This window comes from Rhineura floridana, chromosome 7, assembly GCF_030035675.1.
Source record: "Rhineura floridana isolate rRhiFlo1 chromosome 7, rRhiFlo1.hap2, whole genome shotgun sequence".
Taxonomy (NCBI): domain Eukaryota; kingdom Metazoa; phylum Chordata; class Lepidosauria; order Squamata; family Rhineuridae; genus Rhineura; species Rhineura floridana.
The window spans coordinates 43,732,781-43,756,936 of record NC_084486.1 but is presented as its reverse complement, the minus strand read 5'-3'; the positions used below and the strand labels follow the sequence as shown (position 1 = coordinate 43,756,936).

Sequence of the window (24,156 nt, the reverse complement as noted above, 5' to 3'; positions counted from 1 at the left end):
CTTTATGTTTCAAAGAAAACAGAAATCCTGATCCATTGTGTGTCCCTGTTATATCACCATCATAAGGCCAATCATCTGATTGATGCTTTCACAGATGATGTTGATTGTGGCTCTTTTTTTTACACTACAGTCCTAGCTTCTAAATCAAGGTAGGAACCATGCAGAACATGCTTCCACATTCAGCTAGGGATATGTCTGCATAAGCCTGCTTCCAAGTACTCATGCTCCTAGCTCAATCAAGGGATAGCTGATATCATCTAGTCACATATTGTTCATACTAAACTAAGAAACCTCCTCTAGGATGCACATCTCAATGTGGTGAGGGGGTTTGAGAGTGTCAAAGAAGCTGAGAGCAATGCCGCCAGGAGTCTAGACCAAGAGGCTAGATTCCTAGCTGGGTCACCCAATGCAAAATGGTCAAAGCTGAAACACCAGACTCACATGCATCCAAACTCAGAGGAAGGCAATGGTAAATCACCTCTGAATACCTCTTACCATGAAAACCCTATGAACAGAGTATCCAAAATGCAACACGAGATAGTGCTGGAAGATGAGACCCCCAGGTCGGATGGCACTTAGCAAGCTACTGAGGAAGAACAATGGACAAGTATGAGTAGTGCTGTGACTAATTACGCAACTGGGTCAAAGCCGAAAGGAAGCCCAGAGGCTGATGCACAGAGATGCGAAAGGAGGGTCCGGAGTTGTACGACATACACAATAGAAACATGGAATTTGGGAAGCATGAACCAGGCAAAGTTAGAAATTGTCAAGCAAGAAATGGAACGCATCAACATTACAATACTTGGAGCAAGTGAATTAAAATGAATGGGAATGAGACATTTTCAATCAGGCAACTACAAAATATTTTATGCAGGAAATGAAAAATTAAGAAGAAACAGGGTTGCTTTAATAATGAGAAGTATATAGCAAAAGCAGAGGAGCTATAATGAAATATCTGAGCAAGTTATATCAATGAGATTAAATGGGAAACCTATTAATATAATGATCATCCAAGTCTACATTCCAACTGCAAACACAGAAGAAGAAGAATTGGAGAGATTTTAAACAGAAGTACAGGAAGAAATTGATCCCACATCAAAACAAGATGTTCTGATAATCATGGGGGACTGGAGTGCAAAAGTAAGGAACAGAGAAGAACTAGAAATTGTGGGGAAATGGGGCTTAGCAGCTAGAAATGAAGCAGGAGTGAGACTTATAGAATTCTGTGAAGCTAATAATTTGTGTCTTGCAAACACATTTTTGAGCAACCAAAAAGACAACTGAACACGTGGATATCACCAAATGGTCGATATAGGAATCAAATTGATTATATAATTGGAAGCAGAAGATGGAGAAGTTCCATACTTTCTGTGAAAACAAGACCAGGAGCAGACTGCAGTACAGATCATGAACTGGACATATCGAAAATCAGAGTAAAGCTAAAGAACAACAACAAAGCAATCATAATGCCAAAATACAATTTAAATAACATCCCAAAAGAATATAAAGATCAAATAAGGAACAGATTTGAGGCTTTAAGCTTAGTTGATAGAGAACCAGAAGAACTATGGATTGAAGTCAGAGACTATCAGGAAAGAATGCAAAAAGACCTCTAGTTAAAAAGAGAGAAAGACCTCAATGGATGACTGACAAAACTCTTAAATTGGTTAAAGAAAGAAGAAAAGCAAAAGCAAAAGGAGATAGAAACACAGTCAGAACCCTAAATGCAACAATACAGTGACTACTATGTAGGGACAAAGAGAACTATTACAATAGTTACTGTATAGAAATAGGACAACAAAAATGGTAGAACAGGAGACCTGTTCCAAAAGATTGGAGAAATGAAAGGGAAATTTAAACCAAGAGTAGGGATGTTGAATAATCAACACAACAGGGGAACACACTGACTGACCAAGATGAAATAAAAGGAAGATGAAAGCAATACACTGAAGAACTACATAAAAGAGATGCAAGGATGACAGATTCATTCACAGAGGAATCATATGATGAAGAACCAGACATTTTAGAATGTGAGGTGAAAGCTGTTCTGAAAATACTTGGAAGAAACAAATCACCAGGAACAGATGGCAGACCAATAGAATTGCTACAAGTTACTGAGACTGAATCTGTCCAAAATTTGACAAATAATTGTCAAGAAATATGGAAAACTAAACAATGGCCCACAGACTGCAAGCGTTCAATATATATCCCAATTCCAAAGAAAGGGGATCCCAGGTAATGCAGAAATTATCAAACTATTGCCTTAATATCCCATGCCAGTAAAGTAATGTTCAAGATTCTACAACAGAGACCCTTACCATATATGGGGCGAGAAATGCCAGATGCCAAGCTGGATTTAGAAAAGAAGAGGCACCAGAGCTCATATCGCAAACATACGTTGGATAATGGAATGGACCAAGGAATTTCAGAAGAAAATCACCCTGTGTTTTATAGATTATAGCAGAGCCTTTGATTGTGTGAATCATGAGAAACTATGGGATGCTTTAAAAGAAATGGGGGTGCCACAGCATCCAATTGTCCTGATGCACAACCTATACTCTGGACAAGAGGCTACTGTAAGGACAGAATATGGAGAAATCAATTGGTTCCCCATCGGAAAGGGTGTGAGACAGGGGTGTATTTTATCACCCTTTTGTTTAATCTATACGTAGAACATATCATATGGAAAGCGGGATTGGACCAAGTTGAAGGAGGTGTGAAAATAGAAGGGAGAAATATCAATAATTTAAGATATGCAGACAATACCATACTACCAGCAGAAACTAGTAATCTTTTGAAATGAATGCTGTTGAAAGTTAAAGAGGAAAGCACAAAAGCAGGACTACAGTTGAATGTCAAGAAGACTAAAGTAATGATAACAGAAGATTTATGTAACTTTAAAGTTGACAATGAGGACACTGAACTTGATTATCAATATCTTGGCACAGTCATTAACCAAAATGGAGACAATAGTCAAGAAATCAGGAGAAGGTTAGGACTGGGGAGGGCAGATATGAGAGAACTAGAAAAGGTCCTCAAATGCAAAGATGTATCACTGAACACTAAAGTCAGGATCATTCATGGTATTCCCGATCTCTATGTATGGATGTGAAAGTTGGACAGTGAAAAAAGCGGATAAGAGAAAAATAAACTCATTTGAAATGTGGTGTTGGAGGAGAGCTTTGTGCATACCATGGACTGTGAAAAAGACAAATAACTGGGTGTCAGAACAAATTAAACCAGAACTATCACTGGAAGCTAAAATGATGAAACTGAGGTTACCATACTTTGGACACATCATGAGAAGACATGATTCACTAGAAAAGACAATAATGCTGGGAAAAACAGAAGGGAGTAGAAAAAGAGGAAGACCAAACAAGAGATGGATTGAAGCCAGAGATCTGAACTTACAGGATCTGAACAGGGTGGTTTATAACAGATTATATTGGAGGTCACTGATTCGTAGGGTGACCATAAGTCGTAATCAACTTGAAGGCACATAAGAACAACAAACTAAGAAAACCAACTGGAGCCTGATCAGTGCCAAAATAAAATGTAAAAAACCCTACCTATCAACATAACCATATGATTCTGCATGTGCTTACTTAAAAGCAAAGTACTACTGAGTTCATTGTGACTTATTCCCTGGTAGTGTGCACAGGATTGCAGTCAATCAGAAAAGAAGAAAAGTTTTATTGCACTAATCTCTGTTTCTTAGGAGGATTTTTCTGGAATCTGCAAGCTTATATTCTCCTAAACAATCCATTTTTCTATCAGTTTCAGGAAAAACACCTCAACACCACCAATCTGGGGTTGCCATCTCTGGATATTGTGAACTATAACTCCCGTCAACCTCAGACAGCATAACCAATGGCCAGGGATCAACTGGAAAGTAGTTTAAAACCCACTTTCATTGATATCTTTAAATAAAATCAATAGTTCTCTGAGTAAGCATTTTTGTTCTTTTTGTGTTTATTTGATTTTTGGAAATGTTTGGAAGTGAACTGCTGGTTCTCCCTTTGTGTAAAGCAGGGTTTTTAAACCTGTAATCCATAGACCCCTAGAGAGTCGATGGGTGGGCTTCAGAGGGTCCATGAACCAGGTGCAAAACTTTCCCCCCCCAATGTAATAACATAAATTAGATGCAAAGTTTTGTGCATGTGTGTTTATGTGCATTTTCTGGGGAGGGAGTCCATAGCTTTCATCAGATGCTCAAAGGGGTCCATGACCCAAAAAAGGTTATGAACCACTGATGTAAAACAAAACTTTCAAGGAGCAAGCAACATTTGTTTCTAGTACTGCAGAATCAATTGCAATTGTTCTTCAAAAGGTATCACTAGTTTTCTAAAGTTATTTAATATGCATATGACTGGATCTGAACAGAAGTAGTTCCTGGAGAAATAGTAAAGAATACCATTGCTGTTTCTTTGACGTTTGTAATCACTTCATTTTGTGTATAAATAAATATTTGGGTGACCAATTGTAGCTTCAAGTAAGGTTTGCCTGCTTTAACTTTGGCAGTTTTTGCACCATAACCTTGACTGTTCACCACATGAAATAGCACCAAATTACAGGTGGTAAGCTGGTGCTCCAGGGTCATTCGGTGGTTACAAGAAACCAAAGCCTTTTTGGCAGTATCAGAGATATCTCAGTTAATTGTAGACTGTGTATTGTGTGGTCACTACTATAGATAGTAGCAGAAACAGTATCCTCTGAAGACAAAGGTAGGGATATTTTCAACCTAAGCCATACAGATGTGTAGCAGCTTACAGCTGTATTTGTACTTGGATTCTTAATACTCATGTCTATCAAATGAAGGGCCAGTTTTATGTTTTAAGAGACCCTGGGCAAGCTGCCCTCAGTGTGTCTCCCCACCCCAGCAGCACCTGCCTTTTACAAGATCAGTCAGTTGCCTGCCTGCCTGTGATGGTGGCAAGTGCCAAACAGAGGTCCTAACATTTGCATCTGCATTGTATGAGCCAGTGCCACTATTTGAATTATGGCATCCAGACCATTGGGGGAGCTGTAATTCATATGGTGGTACCAGTGAACACATTGCAGGTGTGTGGGCAGGGAGTTCTGTTCTGCGCCATTGTCAGATTCCCCCACAGGGACTGTGTGGTGGCCTAGTGGTAGCACTAAATGGAGCTCCTGGCCCACATGCCTATACTTATAAATGTTGCTGTTGGAATAATACTGGACCCACTTCTGATGTGTGAATGTTGGGACCAGGGCCAGTATAATTCAGATGGTGGTGCTGGCAGGTTTAGGCATGATGCATAGGCCGGACCATCTCCCCAGTTTCTGCCAACACCCAGCTGAACGACATTAGTTTTAGAGGTGGTGGGCCATAGCAGTTCCCAAGTATGCTGTGTGTTGTCACTAGGCACAGTCAGATGCAATGTACACACAGGCTAGGTGTGCGTACATTTGCACATGTGGTGTAACAATTGTATTAGAATGTTGCTCAGAAAGAAGTAAAAGTAGACTAAAAGAACATGTAATAATATTCTGGTTTAGCCTCAGCAAATTATGCATTTTGTTCAACTTAAAGGCTTTAGTCATTAAACTTAAGTTACAACATGCTGACAAGTGTTAGGAAGGTTTATCGTATTAACAGATCCTTGGGTATGAAATCATAATTTATTTAATTTGAAATTGTCTTTAACAGTTCATATGTTGGTGACCAAACGATTCAGAATTGCTTTTTAGCATGGGAGTATTTCATTTCATTAAATCCTGATCGACCGAATTGTTAAATGAGAAGTAAATTATGTATATTTCATTTAAAGGTTTTGCACTTTCCAGTTCAAAATGTTATACCTCTTCTTACTTCAAATTTTAATTTAAAGATCTCATGATGAAATTGGGCTCATACGTAGGCAAAGCTGACCAATATATATTCTAAAACAGCTCAGAAATACTGGAAGAACTGATTTTGGCTGTGTGTGAAAATGAGAAGCCTTAAAAAAATGGGGGGGGGAATCCAAACCATTGAATACAGGAGCTACACAGCTCTCCATTACCCAAACTACTTTTCTTGTCTTATAGAAGAACATTATGCATTCTTATGTCTGAGTAGTGTTCAGAACACTGAAAGTGCTACCTTAATATTAATATTAATGCTCTGCTGGAAATCATGTGAATGATTTTTTTTGGGAGGGGGGACTGAAGCTGTTTGATAGCCAGCCAGTTTCTAAGACATTGTTATTTTGCTACTGTATTAATATTTTTATTCATGTCTATAGTGTGGGAGGAAAGCAATTTCTTTGAAAACTAGGAGTAGGAAACTGAATAGCAATGCTGGTTTGGAGGAAAGCCGGGGTGAAAGGATCTGCTTCAAAGGGCAGATCCTGAGGTACAATTAAGCTTAGCAAAACTGCCTGTTATTTAGTTTACCACTTTGGAATGCCAATTAGTTATTCTTTCATAGGCACCAAAATGTCTTCAGCTGCTTCTGGCTGAGGTAGATTCCCCATTGTTTCAAAAAAAGTTTTAGTTTTAATTTGGTGATGATGTCTCCCCATCCACACCCCTGCCCTCAGTTAAGAAGAAACATGGGGACATAGAGACAGGGCCAGCGCCAAAGGGCAGCCAGGTCCAGCCCTGGCCAAGGGCCCCAGGGGCTACAAGGGCCCCTGAGGGGCCCCTCTATAGGGTAGGAGAGTAGCACTCCCCTTCCACAATCCGTGGCAGGATTTCTGCCACAAAGCGCAGGGAGGGAGCTTCTGAGCTGCCCACCCATTCCCTCGCTCCACCTACTTCTCTCTCCTGTCTTTTGGGGCTGCACGTGCTGCACACATAGGGTTCCTGTTAACCAAGATGGTGGACAAGGTTTCCTGCTGCCATCTTGATTGATGGCAGAGATGCATGCGCAAAAGTCTGGTGCCCAAGGGCCCTGGCATACCTGGCACCGGCCCTGCATAGAGAGAAGGATTCCTTGACAGAAAGAAGGGGTCAAGGAAAGGGACAGCAAAAGCAGTGTGGAATTGCCCAGGTTTTGCCGGAAAGGCCTTGGTTGAGAACTTTGGAAACATAATGTTACGGTGTTATTTGAGAGGGTTGGAAAGGAAAAGGTAGGCAGAGAATAAAAACTGACTTGTTCAAGCCACTAATAGCTTATAGTAAGTATCCTGAAGATGGAAGTAATTCATACTTCACTATGCAGGGATGTTTCAGAAGAAAGGAAAGAGGGGAAAAGACACTTCCCCCCCCTTTACAGATATCCCTCTCCCCCGTGCAAGCTCTCTAACTTTATGTAACATAGCACAGGAAACCCTGCGAAAGGAAAAATTAACAGGTGGTCTTTCCTTTTTTCTCCTCTTCCTGAAACCCTCCCTTCCTGTGGGGCCTGAACAGGATTACAAGGGCCCTTTTTCTAGGCTGGGGCCTTAGCAGTAAAGTACTCATCGTAGAGGCTGCAATACACTGTGACAATTTGTTCTGAGCTCTACTGGTTGCATTAAGATGCATATCTCTGCCTCATCAAACTATATATCAGAATTGCACTTTCAGAACCAAGGAGGGAAGTGAAGAGACACACGGGTAATACATATTTGAAGAGCATGTGTAATTCTTTTTTTTTTTTTAATCAACAATTCCTGTACACCTTTTGCTTTGCATAGTAACAGTCATGCACTCAAAATCCAGTTTACTTGAAGCTGAAATCATTTTTCTAACTAAATTCTGAAGGATTTCCCCCTATATAGCATAGTGTAATATCAGGTATGTTTTAGTGTCATGTCAATTTTTTGCACTAAAACATTTTAGACAGGAAAAGTTGGAAAAGCCCCTCTAAGCCATCTTTCTTATTTTTGGCAATTTTTTTCATGCCTGATAACAGTCACAGCATGTAGCTGGAGCAGCTCTGTTTTTAAACATTCTTTCTTCCTCACCACTGACTCCAGTCCATCAGGGATCACCTATTTAACATGATGATATTGCTTTATTTATGGCTATGTGACAGCATCACTGAAGATCAAAAAAGCTCTTGCATTCCCTTCACTCTGAAGCACATCCCTGAAGCAACTAGGCTCCCTGTCTTACTGTGCTATACTGTTTGTTTCATTGCCTGCCAGTGCTGCGTGGGAAGATATTTACTCTAGTCTACCTCTTGTTGTTGTTATATGCCTTCAAGTCAACTATGACTTATGGTGACCCTATGAATCTTTTTTGGATATATTCATAGGGTTTTCATGGTAAGAGGTATTCAGAGGTGGTTTACCATTGCCTTTCTCTAAGCCTACAGCACCCGGTATTCCCAGGCGGTCTACCATCCAAGTACTAACCAGGCCTGACCCTGCTTAGCTTCCGAGATTAGACGAGATCTGGCATGTTCAGGGTAGTATGGCTGTAGGCAGTCCAGCTCTAGTCATACATAATTACATGTGGTAGTCAGTGAAGGCTAGTCCATTAGGGTGAATAGAGCACTGCCCCACCAATCTCAGACTGCCCTCAGCCCTCACATGCCTGCCTGCCTGCATTCTTACAGCCAGTCCAGGGGTTGGCGCTGCTTGTCAGCTTCCTCCTCCTTAGTCTCAGTGTTGCCCTTGTAGAACTCAGTAGGAAGGAGGATAGGAGCAAATCTACAATTAGTTGGTTTTGCCTGTCATTGGCTCATACTGTTGGTCTCTTCGTCTTTCGCTCTACCACTCCCAATGGGCACCAGCCACCACTGGTGGTAGCTGTGACAGAAATATGGATGAGAATGTACATCTGAACATGCTTCCCACTGAAACTAATGTAGCGTAGATGAATGATGGTCATTTACAGATCAACAACTTCTCTATCTATATTCTGTTCCAGCTAGCCATACATAACTATGTGTGCCTGGATGGGGCAAGGAAGCATCAGTGTTGCTGGTAATAGTGGCACATTTCCTGTTCCCTCCCACACCCTTCTTTTTGTGAATGCATTTACACACTTTAACAAAAGGGTTAGAAAAATCACAGAAAAAGGGAACACTTAGAAAGAGGATGTGGAAATAGTATTTATATACACTTTCATTAACTAGTAAATGTATGGAGTACAGCTTTATTTTGAATTAAGAGGTGATAAATTTAATTTATTTGCAATTTTCTCCAAAACCTTAATCAGTTGGATTTAAAGCCCCATGAAGTGAGAACCTTTAAAACCTCTTGGATATAAAATAAATCAATAAAACATCAAATAGATATTTGAATAAAAATAGTTCTTAGCATTGCTAGACTGAAAACCTCATTTATGTTGCAGGAAGTACATCTCCTTTCTGAAGGTAATTAGAATGGAAAACTTTTATTTGTCTCGCGACAGCTTTCGAAAAACCGCAGACAATAGAGTTTGACAACTTTATTTGTTTCTTGATGATGTTTGTGCAAACCTTTACATCTGTGCTGAAAAGCAATCAGTACTTCAGATGTGCTGAAGATGGTTTCCGATCTCCACAGCCTCTACACCATATTATGTAAAATGAGAAGAGACAAAAAACATTATATTGTGGCAGAAATGGCAGGCAGAAACATTACAAAACACTTGCATCATTAATGCTTTGATTTAGCAATCTCTACCATTGGGCTAAAAGTCCCACTAGCATAGATTAAAAAGTGACTACACAACAAGTGGGATCATAAGATCTACCTAGGCTCTTGGGGGGTGTACTAGCTGGATCTTTTTTAAAAAAAAAAACTTCAAATCCCCCCCCATACTACACAAACAGTTTTTAGAACTCTATTCAGATTCTTGAAAACAGCATTTATAACATGCCAAGAGGCAGGGTGATATCCTGGTGACAGAGGACATGCACTACAAGCAGCAGGTCCCACATTTAGCCCTTGGCATGCTCAGGTAGGCTGGGAAAGATGCTTGTCTATAATATTGGTGGCCCCCTGCCTCTAAGTATGGACAATAGAGCAAGATGGACCAATGGCCTGATTTGGCTTAAGTCAGTCTCTTATGTCCCATGAGGGGCTTCTCTTTTGAGAATACAAGTCTGGAGTCATTTTGGGTTAACAAAATTAGTTCCACACTTCTCTGAATCCTGGCCAAAGTCTTAATTGATTTAACACTTAACACTGGGATAGCCATCATGGTGCCTTCCAGTATAGTCAATGGTCAGTGATGATGCAAATTGTAGTCCACAACATCTGGATATCACCACATTGGCTATTCCTGGTTTATATAGTTGGAAATGTCAGATCAGGCACTCTGGCAGTGGGACCTTGGCACCTTACTCCCTGTGCTATCTTAGCAATTTGCCAGTGAAAGGAACTGCTGTTCTTCTCTTACCACAGGGAAAGGTAATATTGTAGTTATTGCCTTAGATAACACAGGGATTCCACATGGCCCCATGAAACCTTTGTCTGCCTTGATTCCTCAGTCTGATCTACTTCTCAGTAAAATACAGGTTGAGCTACTCTCAGATTCTTTAGTTACCTGCACACTAGAATATGCCTCCATTTTTAATTTTACTAGAAGCTTTTCTGTCCCCTTGCCAGAACCCATTTTTAGTTAGGTTAGGCCACTTGGTTCCTTCCAGATGTCTTGGAAAACCACTCCCATCATTCACACTCAGCATGGCTAATGGACACGGATGCTTGGAAGGTGTAGACCAAAACACGTAGAGAGCACCATGTTTGCTATTGCAACTCTAGTGCATAGATGCTACCTTTTCCAAGGGTTGCATAATCTGTCAGGAAACACCTGTCAGAGTTTACAGTCTGTCCCTGTATTCTCATCTAGCCCAGGGCAGCAAAATTTGACAGATCTCCTGCTGATATTTGCTAGTCTCACTTGGTCAGGAAATACTAAACTCCAGTAGGGCCACACACCTTGCTAGAAATTGTTGCTTTTCATCTGTACTATTCCTGGTTCATCATAGCAGAACGCAGTGCTGGCAGACATTCTGATGGAATTTGCTGCCTTTTACCTGTTCAGGTTTCACCTGTTCACCTTTGCTGGTTCAGGTGTAGCAAAATCTGGTAGGGCCATGGCTTTCCTAAATTTTACTATTCCTGGACTATGTTGCTTATAATTAGCCACATTGATTTTAATAGCTTTTACTACCAAGTAAGTATGCTTGGGATTGCAGTATTAATTAATCTATTTAACATTAAAAATGTTAGTATAACTACTTCATGGCATAATCTTTGTGTCAAAAAATCTGGCATATGGGAACCTAGTAGCAATCGAGGCTAAGTGATTTCTAGCATGACAGAAAATTAATGTGGAACATTTAGAGTGTGCATTGAGCCACTCAATGACAAATTTTGTTTCCTCAAAGAGAGCTTTTTTTTCTGGCGCTCACTACAAAAAAAATTATATCCCTGATGGGCAAGAATGAAAATTATGTTTATGAAACCAAACCATTTAAAGGACTACAAGGGCTCTCAGTGAAGTAATTTTGAGTGCCAGTATCAAATGGATGTTGAACTATTCTACTACTGCAGTGCTTTGTATCCCAGTTCTTTTACATTATTATAGAGGGCTGGGTTTTATTTTTAAAATGTTACAAGTTAATGCCTTGCCTACAAGTAATATAGTTTGTTGCATCAAAATATGTTTTAATATAACTAAGAATACTCCTTAGTATTTGGAATTTAGTATAAGTTTATCAGTCTGTTCATGGCACTATTGCTCATCCTAGGCTGGAGGTCAACTGGAATCTGGGAGTACTGGAAGGAAGGTTTTGCTGATGATAGAGATCTACAGGACTCACTGTGCCTGATCACTTCTTTAGGCCTCTGGACAACTGCTGCTTACAATGTTACTGATACTGATTTGTTGACAGAACTGGGTTTCCTGAATATAAACTAGATCTTGGATCATATTCTGGATGTTCAGCAGAATCCAGATTTTGGAATCTAGTTTTGCTGAGGTGCATGAATTTTTGTGCATAGTGCAGAGATAAACCTGTTGTGAAGGTCACAACTCTGCATTGATTGTTCAAAATGCTTTTGCTCTTATTTACAAATCATGAACATGTCAGTTATGTCATCAGTTGATTCATTCATACAATTTGCTCGTATGTGGTATGAAGGATGTGCTGAAATTTCTGCCATATATACCTCATACAAGATCAGAATCATTTTAGCTTAGAGGCTTTGCAGCTATATAAAGGAATTTAGGCAATGAAGACAGAATTTCTTATATATTAAGAAATGTTCTGCCTTTTTCGATGGAATGTCAGATCCTCACCCAGTCTGCACAATAAATAGTTATCTCTCTTACAATAACTTATAAAAGGTCTAATGTAACCACAGTTAAGCACTGTTAAGTTCTGTGAATTTCAGTTATGCACTTAAATCACTACTTTCGAAATGAATAAAACTTTAAACTGTTTAGCTGGATTATACCTAGCCAAAGCAAAAGCATAGTTTTGGGGCTCATTAGATGTTTCTATGATTTAACATTAATTTAAACAATTTTGAAATCGGAAAGCATATTAATGAGTGCTGTTTGATCAAGCAAGCAAAAATCACTAGCCAAAAATTAGGAGTATGTGAAATTCTCTCCAATGAACTTTATCCCTGGATTTTAAGTTCTGAATTTCCTGGTGTTGTCCACAAAATGGAGTGGATGCATTTGGAGTTCTCCAGATTCCAAGATTTATTTTTATTTCCCAATTTTGTACAAAACACTTTATATGCAGTTTTCTTCACTGTTCAGTTCCTTCAATTCACTGATGTCTCTCCCCTTACTACATTGCCAATGCCTGTCTAAAAACAAAAAATATTCACATTCACACAAGAGTAAATCTAGCTTTTTAGATATCTGTATGTTTTATAGCAAAGCAGACTTCCAAACTTGGAATAAGATATTTCAGTTCTTGATTCAGTTCTTCAATTTCGGTTAGGCAGATGACAACATCAGCAGAAGTGAGGATTATTTTATAATTCATGTCATCTATAGTTTTGCATTTGGCATTATGTTTAATAGATAATGCAAATGTTTCTGTTGATAGTGTAAATAATATTGCTGACAAGGAACTATGTCCTTTCTAGTCTATCAAATGTCTTTTCAGAATCAAAAAGTGGAAAGATGGAGGGAATTTAATATGTTTTAATATATTAAATCATATTTAACATATTGGAGGTAAAATTTCCTGATGGTATAAATGTAGTTTCACCTAGACAAATATTTGCCAATCATTTGGTTTAGCCTTGAGGGCAATAGTGATGAAATTCATAGAATCATAGAATAGTAGAGTTGGAAGGGGCCTATAAGGCCATCGAGTCCAACTCCCTGCGCAATGCAGGAATCCAAATCAAAGCATTCCCGACAGATGACTGTCCAGCTGCCTCTTGAATGCCTCCAGTGTCGGAGAGCCCATTATCTCTTTAGGTAATTGGTTCCACTGTCGTATGGCTCTAACAGTTAGGAAGTTTTTCCTGATGTCCAGTTGAAATCTGGTTTCTTGCAGCTTGAGCCCATTATTCTGTGTCCTGCACTCTGGGACGATCGAGAAGAGATCCCGGCCCTCCTCTGTGTGACAACCTTTCATGTACTTGAAGAGTGCTATCATATCTCCCCTCAGTCTTCTCTTGTCCAGGCTAAACATGCCCAGTTCTTTCAGTCTCTCCTCATAGGGCTTTGTTTCCAGTCCCCTGATAATCTTTGTTGCCCTTTGTTGCCCCGCTCCAGTTTGTCTGCATCCTTCTTGAAGTGTGGAGACCAGAACTGGACGTAGTCATAATGAAGCCATTACTGGCTGATATGGGATAACTCATATGTTATCTTTCCCTGATTTATTTATAGTAACACTCTACCCATTAAGCAAGTGTCAGAAATTCTCCAAATTAAACTATAATTCAGGAGGAGTGAAATGTGGTTCAGAGTGAACCAGGTGAATGGGGAAAACAATTCATCCTTTAAAATGAGGTATCTTCTTTTAAATATATTGGATTTTTATGGATGGAATTGCTTAACTTCTGTATAAGAGTGCCATCAATAAATATTTAAGTTTAGACAGTTACAGAGGCAGCTACAAGAATATTTCAGTTACATACAAATCACACCAAACGTTGAGTCCCCCCACTCTCTGGCTGTATTCAGAATATAATTCTTTTTTTAGATCTAGTTCACAAAGGAATATTGAACAAACTAGGGTTGCAATCTTGCACTATTAACTAGAGATAAATTCCATTGAATTCAGCTAGGCTTACTTCATAGAATCAGACTGTTTGGCTGCTGTCTTCAAGGCAGGCTATGTGGTAGTCCTCAAACTCAGGCCTGTAGCCTGGGGGGAGGTCAAATGGGGGTGCTGCCCTCCTAGAGTTATATTTCAACTCCCCTAGGATATTTTGGGGGGAATTATCTTTTTAATTTGTGACACAACAGACAGTGGCAACCTCCATTTAAAGAACGATAGCTTGTTTTAAGAACAGGAAAGAAGAATAGGACCCTCTGAAAAATTCAGTAAATAAGGCAGTGCAAGTGAATAGCAATAGCTTCATCTAGAAGAGCACCCCAAAGTCTGCCCACTCAACACTTTCCCTGACTAAGAGTGGATTTTTCATTATCACAATTGACTTATAATTACTAAAGTGATCCTGAAAAAAACCCAGTCTCTATAGTAACATAGCCCTGGAAGAGTTAAATATTACAACTTTGTATTATGGGCTAGAGTTAGACTCCACCCATTAGACTTTCCTTTGCTCTGCTTTTCAGTTTCAGTTGTGTTATCTACCAAGCCACAAATGAAGAAGTATGTTTGCTTGCCTGCAGTTAAGAAGTAAGAGTTTGTTTATTCTGCAGTTATTATACAGCCACGAGAGTGGCTGTATACTATAGCCAGTGTGGATTTTTCACATTCCACAATGTTAAATTGAAAATACCCCTCATGCCATTCTGATGCTTCCCATAAGCTCATTTCAAGACAAAACCTTACAAAACTTATAGTCCTGAACTCAGAAATGCTTGCTTAACAACCCTGTCAATTTTCATGGCAATACACAAAACAGTCAGAGAGAATAGAGAGTTCAAAGTCTAAAGAGAGAGAGAGAAAACCCTGAGCCCTTTTGGACTTTTTACTCTGAGAGTCGTCATAATCTCTTGAAATTAAATAACGCCCTGCTTGCTGCGTAGCTGGCAGGCTGGGCACAATTGCAGGTTGGGACGAAGCTGCTGCCTCCATCTTGAATGAAGGCAAAGTCGCACGTCGCGTCTATGATGCGAGCACGATGCAGCAGACCTTAGGGGTGGAGCTGCTGTGCTTATTTAACCCCAGCCGCCCCTCCTACCTTCCTCTTGCAGCTGCGACGTCGGCAAGGGACAGATGGAGCAACGGAGCAGTGAGGAGAGGACATCAGTGGCGGCCCTTTTAACGCTGCCATGTGGTCGGCGCCATTTTGGCGCTTGCTTTTCCAGCCATTTCGGCGGCGATTGTGGGCCGAGCGAGGCCTGAATTGGCCTGCTCCAGGAGGCGCGTGGCTTTTAGGCTGTGCTGCCCCATGGCTGCTTAGGCAGCTAATTTAAAGGAGGCAGGAGGCGCATGGTTCTCCGGCTGCACGGCCTCATAGCTGCTTGAGCAGCTTGTTTAAACAAGACACACATATACAATCCTCAGGCTGAGGGAGGCGGTACAGCTGCAAGCCCTTCAGCATCATTAATATTACTATAACACTATAAGGGAGTATATAAGGGTTTATTACATTCATATTGTAATGGTATTATTTGCCTTGGTAGATATAATAATAATACTAAATGCCACCCAAGACAGAAAAAGGGGTGTGTGAAAGTTCCCCTCATAAAATGCAGGCCTTTGGGCAATTTTAACCACCACCACCCCATACACATGGGATAGGTATTGGTAGTGGTTGAGGTGTTTGGAATGTGACCCAGGCGACTGGGGTTCAGATCACCCCACCAGCCATGGCTGCAGGCTCAGAACTAATTACGGGAGAGGAGGCTGCACAAGCCTGTCGAGTCTCACCAGGCCCTAATTACACCCCTTTGGTTGCCAAGGCTGGGTGTGAGTTCAGCCTAGGTAGGGGGCGCAAGACAGTGAAGGATGTGGGTGAGGCCTTGGCAGTCTCTCTTGGCCGTTGTGAAGGGTTCTTTGGTTAGGCTTGTGGCCTTTGCTTGACTTGGGCCTATATTAGGTTCAAGGTACTTTATTCTCTTACCTTTATTACATGGTGGCTGCTTTGGGGGGTGCAGAGCCCTTTGGTTAGGCTTCTGACTTCCTGCTAGGCCCAGGAATATTTGGTTGAGGTAGTTAATTCTATCATTATTATATTACATGGGGCCTTTGTAGGGCCGAGTGAGCCTTTTGGGACTTTCGGCCTTCCTATTTGGATGCTAATGGTGTGCAGAGATGATAGGGTTTGCTAGAAAAAGTCTACATCACCATAACCTAGATGACAGTGATCCTTTTCCAAATGCCAGTTACGCATTCCTGGGTAACTCTGAGACAGGAGTTGCATTTATTTGAATTCAGTCTCATATCAAACACAAAGCATATGGCATTTGTTATAATTAAAGAAAGGCATGCAAACTTCTGCAAGGAATTGAAGGTCTAGCAGATGATAGTGTGGCTGGATGGCAATAAAGACGGATCACTTATCAGGACCTTATCCTCATTGCCAGGATCTTGGACTTTGCTGAAACAGGAGCTGCCTTGACGGAAGCTTAGACTCTGTTTTTGACACAGAGGCTGCATTTTAAGATCCAGACAGACTCTTCACCCTTTCCTGACGATTTTATATCAATAACAAAACCTTTCTTTGTTGGGATTTCTGATAACAATTATCTGGAATCTCTGCACTTTAGGGGAACTGGGTTAGCTGCAATGAACTAGTAGTTGGTAAAGTGTACTTACTCATAAATGATTTCCTTCCCTTTTGCAGAAGGATATATGCAACAGTGAGATAGGAGGCAAGAGCCCTTCACAGGGGTAAGAAGAAGCCCCCAGTATAAGCTGCTCAGGGACATGTGTTCCTCCCCGGTTAGACTCAAGGTACTACAAACTTTGCTTGCAGGCTACCAGGTTTAAAGGAAGGTTTGTCTGTGTTATGGTGTTTTCCTTTTGGTTTCCCAATCCCATACTCCAACTCCCAGCTGGCCTTCATGGCCTTCAACTCCAGGCTGGCCTTCATGGCCTACAATCTTCAATCTGTTTTCGTTATGGGAGTAATTTGCCAGGGCAGAGTGTAAAGATGCAAATTACACCTGATTCACCACCAGTCTTACTGAATGGTTTCGGCTGTAGGGGGTTCATACCTGATAGTTTAGGTACCATGCGCTACACTTCATTTAACATGGTGCGCGTATGTGGCAGAGGTGCCTTATGCATTTATGCAGTAGAGCATTGCCTATGGACTGCTTTATTTCTTACATGGAGCGCTTCAGATCCTCCTGGCAGGGGGCAATTAGGAGACAAGTGGGCTTAGAAGCAGTAGAGCACTATCTATATGATTGGCTGTTCATGGGTATGGCAGTTTTGGGGTGCATGTTAGCACCTGAGGTCACAGTTTATAGTACGGCTACGTAATTGGGGATTCCCTTGACAGTGGGGAGTTGTTCACCCTTCTGGGTATCAAGACTGACCGTTGGGCCCAGGGCTACAAGCTGCACATAGACATGTTTTCACTGTTGCAGACTAGGATCCTAGTGTTTTCAGAGGCCATGCAAGGTTTCCTTTCGGCCCTCCAGGTGTTAGGGGTCTTTTACGGGAGTCATGATGCCCTGGCAGGGCTTGCACAGCCTTACTATAGGTTCAGGGTCATGGCTGCCTTATGCGCCGACCTGGCTGTGTGGCCCTCTTTCCTGCAGCTGCAGGCCTGGATTAGGGAAGGATTAACTATGGATGTCACCTTTCATTAATTCTTTCCCGGTGTGTTAGATTTCAACATGGGCAGAAGGGTTCATTGGCCATGGGCCAGATTTTGTAACCCCCTTATATTTAAGAACACTAGGATTAGGGCTGTGGATTCCATGGCCTCTGGCACACTCGCCAGCTACCAGAGAGCGGGTAGGGAGTCACCTGCTGAAATTCCTAATGGATGGCAGGAGAAGGGTCCTGTCAGTCTGAGCACTTAAAGGTAAGCTAGCAGGACTTTCCTTCCTAGCTAGGCTGGTGGTTTTCCCCTATGTAAGACAGACTACAGATGTTTGGGGCGGACCGTACATTTGACTATGGGATCTGAAGAAGGATATTTATTCTCCCATGCAAATGAGGATCCCCTCACGAAATACCAGTTTGAGCTCTCACAAAGTGGGCCTTGCAGGGGCTAGGGCATTACCCCTCAGAGTTTGGAATCCACTCCTTGGAATTGGAGCTGCTTTTACAGCAGCAGGGCTTGGGTTTTCCCAGGCAAAGGCGCAGGCTGTTGGACTCTGGTCCTCGGGCGCTTATAAGGATTATATGCATTTATTGGCCCTTGCAAATGAGGATCCCCTCACAAAATACCAGTTTGAGCTCTCGCACAGTGGGCCTTACAGGGGCTGGGGTATGACCCCTCAGAGTTTGGAATCTACTCTTTTGATATTGGAGCTGCTTCTATGGCAGCAGGTCTTCGGTTTTTTCCCAGGCCTAAGTGCAGGCTGTGGGACGCTGGTCCTCTGGTGCTTATAAGGGTTATATTTATCTATTCACCCATGCAAGCGAGGATCCCCTCACAAAATACCAGTTTGGGCTCTCACAAAGTGGGCCTTACAGGGGCTGGGCATGACCCCTCAGAGTTGGGAATCCACTCCTTGGAATTGGAGCTGCTTTTACAGCAGCAGGGCTTGGGTTTTCCCAGGCAAAGGCGCAGGCTGTTGGACTCTGGTCCTCGGGCGCTTATAAGGATTATATGCATTTATTGGCCCTTGCAAGTGAGGATCCCCTCACAAAATACCAGTTTGAGCTCTCGCAAAGTGGGCCTTACAGGGGGCTGGGGCATGACCCCTCAGAGTTTGGAATCCACTCTTTTGACATTGGAGCTGCTTCTACGGCAGCAGGTCTTGGAGTTTTTCCCAAGCGAAGGTACAGGCAGTTGGATGCTGGTCCACTGGCTTATAAGGGCTATATTTCCCCCCTTTTTTCAGAGGGCCTGGGAATTCTGCAGCCTAACCTGTTATAAATATTTCGACAGGTTGCTGGACGGGGACGGAGCAGACGCGCATCCTAATATGTGGCCATAGCATAGTCTTTGGGGCAGCCCGGAGCGCCACGAAATCGAACATGGGCTCACAGCTGGGCCTCAGTAGATGGGCTGCAGTACAGTAGCTTGGTCGGAGAGGAATGCGTTGAGATGGGCTCCTGCCCACTTTTGTTCCAGCTGGGTGCTGTGCAGACAACTCCGCACGTGACAGTCATTCACCTCGGTGGTAATGACCTTGGCGTGATGCAGGGCAAGGCCCTCATCGTTCAGGCATGTATGGACATGCAGCTGACAAGGCAACAGTGGCCTTCGATACATCTGATGTGATCAGACACGCTTCCACATCTGATTCCAGCAAGGTGCTGTGCGGACGACTCCGCACGTGGTGGTCATTCACCTCGGTGGTAATGACCTTGGCGTGATGCAGGGCAAGGCCCTCATCGTTCAGGCATGTATGGACATGCAGCTGATAAGGCAACAGTGGCCTTCGATACATCTGATGTGATCAGACACGCTTCCACGTCTGATTCCAGCAAGGTGCTGTGCGGACGACTCCGCACGTGGTTCAAGGTGCTGTGTGGACAACTCTGCACGTGGTTCAAGGTGCTGTGTGGACAACTCCGCACGTGGTGGTCATTCACTTCGGTGGTAATGACCTGGGCTTGATGCAGGGCAAGGCCCTCATCATTCAAGCATGTATAGACATGCAGCGGATAAGGCAGCTTTGGCCTTCTGTACGTCTGATATGTTCAGACATGCTTCCACGTAGGGAGTGTCGTGGGGTATGGGACCCATGGGCTATAGATAGGGCACGGGAGAAGGTCAACCGAAGGATTCGGTTGGCTCTTCTTGGGCAAGGAGATTTAACCATTCCACATCCCCACATTCAGCACTGGCAAGGGTGAGCTTTACAGGGCCGATGGCATTCACCTGTCTGACACAGTGTCAGGCCCAGGATGTGACTCAGGAACCAGACCAACGGCTGTAGTTAATTCGTGTTTTATTAGGGTAATGTCCAAACAAAGACTGCGTTTTCTCATGAAGCAATACAGGGATACAGGTCCTGCGGCATTGGGAGAAAGTTGACAGAGCAAGGGACTTCTTCCCGCCTGTTCTTTAAGAAGGGGCCAAACGGGCGCACAATCTTTCGCTCCTCCTTAACTGCCCCTCAGGTACTGCCTGCCTTCCCCCCCTTCTCTCCTGTCTTTTCAGCTGTCTGCGTGTGCGCGGTGAGGGGGGAAGCATCACCCCCTCCTCTTCTGAAGTTTCCGATTCCAGGATGGGGGATAGGGGAGGGGCTGATGGTAAACTGCCTCCCCGCTTTTCGGCTGTGAGCAGCCCTCCCTCTTTCCCCTCTTGCTCTGAGCCTGAAAGAGGGGGAGGCGTGAGAATGTCCAGGGAGGGCTCAGGCTCCCCGTTGCTAAGCGACCTTATCACTGGCAGTTCCTCTGTTTCGTCTTCGCTCCAAAGGGGGGAAGTTCCTCCCCCTTCCCTCTGCCATCCATCCGAATACTCTTCTCCCAACTCTCCGGGATCCAGCTTCCCGGGATTGGGACCCCAGCTCTGCCTTCCGACACCATCCCCCCTCCCAGGCTGTGCCCCCCTCTCCTTGTCTGGCTTGGGACGGTGGGGAAAACGTTGATGGAAAAGTTTTACCAATTCTGGAGCATGCACATCAGCTGCATCTTCCCATGATCTGTCAGCCACCCCATAGCCTTTCCAGTGAATCAAGTACTGCAGCTTGTGGCGTCTGATCCTGGAATCTAAGATCTCCTCAACTTCAAACTCAAGCTGCTCATTTACCAGGAGCGGAGCTCCGGGAGGTTCCTCCGGCCGTAACTCACTGGGAGGGGCGGCTTTCGTTAAGAGGGATCGATGGAACACAGGATGTATTTTAAACGTGTCAGGCAGCTTCAGTCGGTACGCCACGGGATTGATTTGAGTTTCTATTTCGAAAGGACCCACCCTCTTGTCTTGTAATTTTCTACATTTGCCCGGCATCTGGAGGAAGCGGGTGGACAGCCATACCTGGTCTCCCGGTTGAAGGGGGGGGGCCTCCTTCCTGTGCAGGTCAGCAACTCGCTTGTACTCCGTTTTGGCTTCGTTTAACTGCTGTTTCAGTGTCTGTTGTGCCACTTGCAATTCCTTAAGGAAGTTCTCAGCTGCCGGTACCAGCATTCCTTCTGAGCTGCTTGGAAAGACTTTAGGATGGAATCCATAATTAGCGAAGAACGGGGTTTGTTGAGTGCTGGAGTGCAGAGAATTGTTGTAGGCGAACTCTGCAAAATGCAAATATGATACCCAGTCAGTCTGTTGATAGGACACATAACTTCGTAAATATCTTTCCAAAACGGCATTCAAGCGTTCCGTCTGCCCATCTGTCTGGGGGTGATGGGCGGAGGAGAGTTTTAATTCCGTCTGCAACTGTTTCCACATTGCTCTCCAAAATTTGGCTGTGAACTGAGTTCCTCGGTCTGAGACTACGCTGTTTGGCAATCCATGCAGCCGGTAGACTTCTTTTATGAATAACTTGGCCGTTTCTTTAGCCTCTAAGGCCCCTGCACAAGGAAGAAAGTGTGCCATTTTGGTAAGTAGATCCACCACTACTAAGATGGCTGTCATTCCTTATTTATTTATTTTATTTATTTAATTACATTTCTAGACCGCCCTATAGCAGAAAGCTCTCAGGGCGGTGTACAAGTTCCTTGGGACTTGGGTAGATCGGTTATAAAATCCATGGAGAGGTCCTTCCAGGGTTCGTGTGGGACAGGCAACGGTTGTAACAGTCCTGCTGGTGTCCCTGTTTGTGTTTTTGTCCGCAGACAGACAGAGCAGGACTTTACATAACTCTCAATATCCCGACGCATTTTAGGCCACCAGAAGTCCTTGGCCACGTTCTGAATGGTCTTGTAAATCCCAAAGTGTCCCGCTGTGATGGAATCATGACACTGGCATAGGATTCTGAGCCTTAATTCCCCTTCTGGCACATATCTGGCGGTTTTGAACCATAACAGTCCGTTTTTCCAGTGAAAGGTTACTTCTGAGTCTTGACCTTGTCCCGTCTCCTGCTGATATTTTAGCATGTCTGCATCTTCTTGTTGTGCCTTTTTGAGTTCCTCTTCCCATAAAGGCTGGCATACTCCCAACGTTAATTTCTCTGGCGGGATTACGTACTGAGGCTGGTCCTCGGATTCACTTTCTTTGTATTGTGGCTGTCTGGATAAGGCATCCGCTCTCTGGTTTTTGGCTTGCGCATGGTAAGTAATCTGGAAGTTAAACCTAGTGAAGAACTGGGACCATCTTATCTGTCTCTGGTTCAGCTTTCTGGCGGTTTGGAGGCTTTCAAGATTCTTGTGGTCGGAGCGCACTTCAATTCGATGAGAGGTCCCCTCTAGGTATTGTCTCCAGTTTTCAAAAGAGTCCTTGATGGCCAGCAGCTCCTTCTCCCAAACTGTGTAGTTCTTCTCTGCAGGCTTTAACTTCCGAGAGAAGTACGCACAGGGGTGCAGCTCCTTCCCTTCTTGGTCTAATGTAGCAGGACCCCCCCGATGGCAAAATCTGAAGCATCTGCTTCCACTACGAAAGGGCGGTTCGGATCAGCAAAGCGCAGAATGGGCTCAGTAGCAAACCTTCTCTTCAGCTCCTCAAAGGCCTCGGTGGCGTTCTCTGTCCATTGAAACTTCTTCTTCCCCCTTAAACAGTCAGTCAGAGGAGCTGTTAATTTGGAAAACCCTGGAATGAACTTTCTGTAATAATTGGCAAACCCCAAAAACCGTTGTACATCCTTTTTGGTGACAGGTTGGCCCCAGTCCAATATGCAGCTTACTTTCCCTGGGTCCATCTCCACGCCTTCCACTGAGATTCGATATCCAAGGAAGTCTAGAGACTTGAGGTCAAATCCACATTTCTCTAATTTATCATACAGGTGATTTTCTCTCAGTCTCTTCAACACCGTCTTCACATGCTGGTTGTGGTCTTCCTGGTTCTTTGAGAACACCAGGATATCATCTAAGTAACAGATTACATACATGTCCAACAAGTCTCTAAACATGTCGTTCATGAATTTTTGAAAAATTCCTGGACTTCCACAAAGCCCGAACAGCATGACCAGGTATTCATACTGTCCGTAAGCGGTCAAGAATCCTGTTTTCCATTCATCTCCCTCCTTCATTCTGATCAGATTGTACGCTCCTCTCAAATCCAACTTTGTGAAGATTTTTGCAGAGCGCAGTCGGTCCAGCAACTCTGAGATCAGGGGCAGCGGGTAGCTGTTGGGGATGGTGATCTGGTTCAATGCGCGATTGTCGTTACAAGGTCTGAGTTCCCCCCCTTCTTTTTCACAAACAATAGTGGCGCTCCAGCAGGGGATTGTGAGGGGCGTATGAATCCTCGCCTCAGGTTTTTATCCAGGAATTCCTTCAGGGCCTCCCTCTAATTCTCTGTGAGAGAGTAGATTCTCCCTGATGGGATGCTGGCTCCTGGCACTAGATCAATCGCACAGTCGTAAGGGCGGTGGGGGGGTAAAGTCTCTGCCTCTTTTTCATCAAACACATCTTTGAATTCTTCATACTTTGGCCGCAGGGTCACTTGCTCGATCTCTTGCACTGCCCCCGCTAAGGTGTTCTTGATTCCTTCAGGTTGACAGTTCTCCTGGCAATACTGTGAGGTGAACCACACCACCGCCTCCTTCCAACTTATTTTGGGTTCATGCTTTGCTAGCCAGGGCATTCCCAGAATCACCTCAAAGTTCGAGAGATCTGACACGTATAGCGAAATGAACTCTTCGTGCCCAGGGATTTGAAGTTTCACTTCCGTGGCTTGTGTCACCCCTCCTGACTTCAGGGGTCTCCCATCGATAGTTTCCTCAGCTAGGGGAGCGTCCAGTTTCCACCGGGAAATTCCATGACGCTTGACTAACTTTGCATCAATAAAATTTGTGGAGGCTCCACTGTCAGTTAAGGCAGTGGAATTAAACACCACTCCTCTGGAAGTTGTAATCCGAATAGGCAAGACCAACACCCCCTTTGAGGGAGGTTGGATCGTTGGGGGGCCTTTATACAACGCTGCCCCCAGTCCACCGGCCTGCACGTGGACT

At 43.4% G+C, this 24,156-nt stretch overlaps 1 protein-coding gene and 1 non-coding gene across 11 annotated transcripts in view; one reads left to right on the top strand and one right to left on the bottom strand.

The window, feature by feature from the left end:
- Positions 1-24,156, top strand: part of PRKG1 (protein kinase cGMP-dependent 1) — a 1,123,517-nt gene that overhangs the window by 520,420 nt on the left and 578,941 nt on the right. The window lies entirely within an intron of this gene.
- On the bottom strand, positions 8,240-8,358 carry LOC133389912 (5S ribosomal RNA). The gene has a single exon (XR_009764219.1). It is a non-coding gene; the product is annotated as a 5S ribosomal RNA (ribosomal RNA).